At 36.5% G+C, this 5,688-nt stretch overlaps 1 pseudogene; it reads right to left on the bottom strand.

The window, feature by feature from the left end:
- Positions 1 to 382: 382 nt before the first annotated feature.
- LOC122735745 lies at positions 383 to 1,272 on the bottom strand (annotated as a pseudogene).
- Positions 1,273 to 5,688: the final 4,416 nt, after the last annotated feature.

The raw sequence follows: 5,688 nt of genomic DNA, 5'->3' as shown, positions 1-5,688 counted from the left end.
TACTTATTTCTTCTTGTTCCCTGTTCCAATTATTATCACACTATTAATCATGTTGGTAAAATTCAGATCTAGTCAAAATGTAAATGATCTTGCTAGCTCAATTTACCCTTTGACAATCAGCTTCCTCCCCACTGCTTTTGGATTTACTATAAAAAGCAAATCTAAGCATTAAAAGTCATGAACAGTGTTGAACAGAACAATCTTTTTTCAGTCTTTTGTAAATACTAAAAAAAAAAAAAGAAAAGAAAAGTAAAAGTAAAAGGCCAAGTTCATTTTTAGTTTTTTGGGTTTTTTTGTTTGTTTTTCTTTTTTAGATAAGAAATCAAGATTTATTTTCCTTCAAGAATCTTTTCCTTCTCTATTAGAGCACCTGGGATAAAATTTAGGACCACTCTGTGGTAGTCCCTACCCACTCAGTGGCCTGAACACTAGGAGCCAAAGACCAGTCCTCAGTAGCAAGCTGAGCACTCCAGTCTTCAGTAGGAAACTGCTGAATGGGCACAGATGGTACCTGTACTCCCTCAGACCAATCAGCCACCTCTGGTTGAGCAGCAGTGAATTCTGAGGTAGAGCAGTTCATTCACCCTGAAATTCCTTCTTTATCACTGTCTTCTCAGCTGAGGCCTGCTCTTCCTTCTCAATCTCTTCTGGATCCCTGTAGAAGTAAAGATCAGGCATCACATCCCATGCATGTTCACGGGAGATGGTACCACGCATACGTAGGACTTCACGGGCCAGCATCCACCACATCAGACACACGGAGTGAGCTCCCTTGTTGTTGCATGGAATGGCAATGTCCACATAGCGAAGTGGGGAATCTGGGTTGCACAATGCAATGGTTGAGAGTTTAACAAATGATGCTTCAGTCAGAGGCTGGTGATCTGCCCGAGGATCAGTGACCACCAAGAGGCGAGGTTACCGGAAAGCTGCCTGAATCTGGTTAGTGAAGGTGCCCGGGGTGAAACGTCCAGCAATAATAGGTGTAGCGCCAGTGGCAGGAGCAAATTTCAGAACAGCTCGCTGGTCAGTGTTCCTGGATGAGATGACACTAATATCAGCAGGGTTTTCAATGGCAACAATGGTGCGAGCAGGCAGCAGAAGCTTTTCCCAAGTTCTCTTGAAATTAATGATGTAGATGACATAACTCTTCCTTTTGTGGATGTACTGTTCCATATGGAAGTCCAAGTTAGTGCCACCCAAATGGGTTCCTGCAGTGAGAAATTTGAGGACATCCTCTTCCTTCATCTGCAAGACATCCAGGGGTCCGGACATTGTGAAAGTTTCCCTTTAAAGTTACGCTGGAAACCGAGTATAACGCTTGTATGGACCCGTCTTCTGGGTAGCTCGGAAAAGCCAAGTTCATTTTTAACATTATGAATCAATAAATTTTCATTTTATCAGTGATTCCTTATATTTTACCTTAGGAACCTAGAAAAGAGCTCCTATTTTGTCTTTTGTTTGTTTATTTATTTGTTTGATTTTGGGTTTTGTAGGCGGAGTTAACTATATTCTATACATATATACTATATATGAAGATTTCTCTGTCTCTCTCCATCTCTGTCTCTGTCTCTATTTATTAATAGCCAAACTATTTGCACAGATTTACACAGCTAGGAAGTGTCTGAGACCAGTTGTCCCTTCAGACCCTACTGACTCAAGAGCCAGTATACTATCTCCTGCACTACCTATCTACCAAACAGCACTGTTCTAAGAATTTCTAAAATTACTTAAACTAAACGATATTGCAGGAAAGGTAGTTTGTTGTAATCAATAGAAAGCTGAACTCCAGTAGGGAAGACCTAGATTTTAGTCCTACCTATTACGTATAAAGACAGTGTAAGGCCTAGCTTCTTAAACTATGGGTTGTGACCCCATATAGGGTCACATGGCTCAATGTGGGTATCACAGAAAATTTGGCAACACTAAAACGTTATGTATACCTATTTTATACACATATACTGCTAGGGTCGCATAAACATTTCTCAGCAAATAAAGGGGTTGTGGGTAGAAAAAATTTAAAAGCCCTGGCATAAGGTTTAATCTCTCTAGTTCCCCAAGCAAATGTCTAAGACTCTAAAGTATCAGAGAAGGTATTAATCAGCAATTAAAAAAATACAATAAAATGCAATATAAAAAGGTATAGATTGACAACCTTCCTTAGTAGAAGTTATTTGCTAAAAGCTCCATAGACCTATAAATGAAAAGTCCTGTCCAAAAAATAAGTAACAACAAACTTGTAAATATTGATATATAATTATCTATATTTTCTTAGATAAAACTAAAAAATTACAAATGCATATCAAAAAGGATAACTTTTTAAAAATTGTTTTATTCTGAACTCAATAACTCAAAAATTACATTTGCATGCATAAGTAGAACCCTAAAGAAGATTTTATATGAAACCATGAATTTTCATTTCATACTCTTTGTTTTATTTTTAAAATTATATAATAATTTTATAGGTTATTTTCAGCCTGTTCTGTTTTTCTTTGCTTGTTTAACTTCCATCTTCCCTCTTCCCTGAACTTATAATAATAAATAATTAATTGTAATAATGATTCTCTTTTTTGACATCACTACATTTAAACTCTCTCCCCAACTTCCCTCCATTAAGACTCAAGAGAAATATATATTTTAAAATATTACTATATTTAAAACAAAATGAATCCACAGTGTCCATATCCAAAAATGTATGTCCATCCACTCTCTGCAGGAGATGAATAATATGCTTCATGATAGATACTATAAAGAAATAGTCTAAGTTCCTCTTAAGCATTTCTTTTTTTCTTTAAAGTTTTCCTAGGTTTATATAAATTGTTATCTTCATTCTATTAATTTTACTCTACATTATTTAATGCCAGGAGTTCCTTTTTTTTTTTTTTTTTAGTGAGGCAATTGGGGTTAAGTGACTTGCCCAGGGTCACACGGCTAGTAAGTATTACCAGGAGTTTCTGAAATCAACTCATTCTTTTTTTCACAATACAATAATATTCCACTGAATTAATATGTCCTATTTGAGTAGGATTCCCCCAATTGCCATCATCATCATCTCACATTGCTCTTGCCTCTGCTTCAATTTTTTTTTCCCCCAGTTACTGGAAGTTTTCATTTTGGGATCTCTTTCAGGAGATGATAGGTGGATTCTTTCAATTTCTATTTTACCTTCTGCTTCTAGAATATCTGGGCAATTTTCCCTGACAATCTCTTGGAAGATGACATCTAAGCTATTTTTTTTTGATCATGGTTTTCAGGTAGTCTAATAATTTTGAAATTATCTCTCCTGGTTTAAATTTCCAGGTCAGCTGTTATTTTCAAAGGAGATATTTCACATTACCCTCTATTTTTTCATTCATTCGGATTTACTTTATTGTGTCTTGATTTCTCATAAAGTCATTAGCTTCCATTGCTCAATCCTAATTCTTAAACAATGATTTTCTTCAGAGTTGTTTTTTTTTTTTTTTTTTTTTTTGCCATTTGGCTTTTCAAGCTGTTGACATTTTTTTCATCAATTTACTGCATCACTCTCATTTTTCTTTCCATTTTTCCCTCTATCTATTTTACTTTATCTTCAAAGTCCTTTTGGAACACTTCTATGGCTTGAGACCATTTAATTTCTTTTCTTGGAAGCTTTGGATATAGGAGTTTTGACTTTGTTATCTTCTTCTGGAGGTGTATTTTGGTCTTCCTTGTCACCAAAGAAACTTTCTATTTTTTTTCTCTCTGTTCATTTTACTAGATTCTTTCTTTCTTTCTTTTTTTTGTTTTGTGGGGCAATGGGAGTTAAATGACTTGCCCAGGGTCACACAGCTAGTAAGTGTCAAGTGTCTGAGGCTGGATTTGAACTCAGGTACTCCTGAATCCAGGGCCGATGCTATATCCACTGTGCTATCTAGCTGCCCCCTGCTAGATTATTTCTTGACATTTAATTCCTTCTTAAAGTGGGGCAATGCTTCCAGGATGCACTGTCAAAGCTTCAGGGGGTCTCAAGTGGTATGATTTAAGTAGAGGCAGGTTCTTTGTTCTGCTCTGTGCTCTGGTCTGCAAATAACCCTAGGATTGCTTACTCTTTAACCTGGAAACAGAATTCTGTTTCACTATGTTGCTAGCTTTGGGCATTCCTGAACCTCTCCCCAACCTGGGATCCATTGCTCAAGACAAATTCCTGGTTGTAAGCATGGGCAAAACCATAGAATTCTACCTCAATGCCAGCAGAGACCCGTGAAACCTTCCCCTGGTCAACTGCTTGACCCTCTCACCATACAGTGAGCTGAATTCCAGAAGCAGCTGTTGCTGTTGATTCTGAGACACCATAGTTCTCTTTCTCTAACATGGCCTGCTTGGGGCTGGATCTGCACAGTGCAGTTGTCTGGGCTCCACTCACACCCTGGTACAACAGATCTATTCTCTTGACCTTCTAAGCCATCTTTGGCTGGAAAATTATCTCACCCCATCCATTTGTGGGTTCTGCTGCTCCAGGAATTGTCTTCTTCCATTATTTGGAGGTTTTTGGAGTGATTGTGTGGGGAGCTCCAAGAGATTACTTCGTTTCCTCCACCATCTTGGCTCTGTCCGCTCCCTCATTCTTGCTTTCAACATTATTATGTTACTTTTTAGGCTTTCTTCTCTTTCTCTTCTTCAAATGATTATAATAAAACTTGTTTCTCCAAAGATTTATGTTTTTTTCTTATTTAATTACCTCACTAACTCTCAAAGATTCTGAATGCACATTAGTTTTTCTCCCTCTCTTAGAATGTTAATACTACATTTTAATAGTTATCCTTCCAATTGCTCAGATGAATTTAAGTTGCTAAAAGTCTTTGGACTCAAGTTTGTAGAAGTGCTTGAAAGGTATCTATTTATTTAAAAGTTCATTCCCCAACTCAACCCCCGCCCCCATGATGATAGTTATCTGTATAGAATATGTTATTCTTGTTTATGTCTATCTCTTTTTCCTTTTGAAATGTTATATTCTAAGATCTCTCTGTCTCTGTCTGTTTCTCTCTATCTATCTCTCTGTCTCTCTGTCTCTCTGTCTCTCTCTCTCTCTCTCTTGCTCTCTCTATTTCTCCTAAGTCTTCTGTGAGACAGCTTATCTGTCTTGAACCTGAGCCGCTTAAGGAAAGTAATTTAATCAGTTGTGTGGAGGACATAATCAAGTGAAGAGACAATTGAAGAAAAGATACCAATAAAGAGGCTATTCAATAGGATAGATGACAAAGCCCAGAATGACAGTGAAGATTATGTAAATGTAAAGACAAGTTTATATATAGTATATTTATATGTAATATATGTACATATTGGTGTGTGCACACATACAAATGTATATATACATATATGCATACATACACACATACATATGAAACTTTGTATAGACAGAAAGAACACAATTTGGCAACTGAGTCTTTATAGGGCATGGAAATTAGGAGTTGAGTACATTGAGATTGAGAACTTGACAAACTAAAGTTACAGTGGAATTTTCAACAGTAATAGAAAATTTCAAAAGTAAATAGAAAAACTTTTTTTGAGAAAGATAATGAGATCAGTTCTAGACATGTTCAATTTTACATGCTTATAAGATTTCCATTTCTAATTTTTTTTTTAAGTTGCTACTGCAGGATGAGAGCTCAGAAGAGAGAACAGGGCTGGACAAATTCAATTGTGAATCAACTGCATAGAAGTGATAATTGA

The sequence above is a fragment of the Dromiciops gliroides genome, chromosome 1, assembly GCF_019393635.1.
Source record: "Dromiciops gliroides isolate mDroGli1 chromosome 1, mDroGli1.pri, whole genome shotgun sequence".
Classification (NCBI taxonomy): Eukaryota; Metazoa; Chordata; class Mammalia; order Microbiotheria; family Microbiotheriidae; genus Dromiciops; species Dromiciops gliroides.
This window is presented reverse-complemented; position numbering and strand designations above follow the sequence as displayed.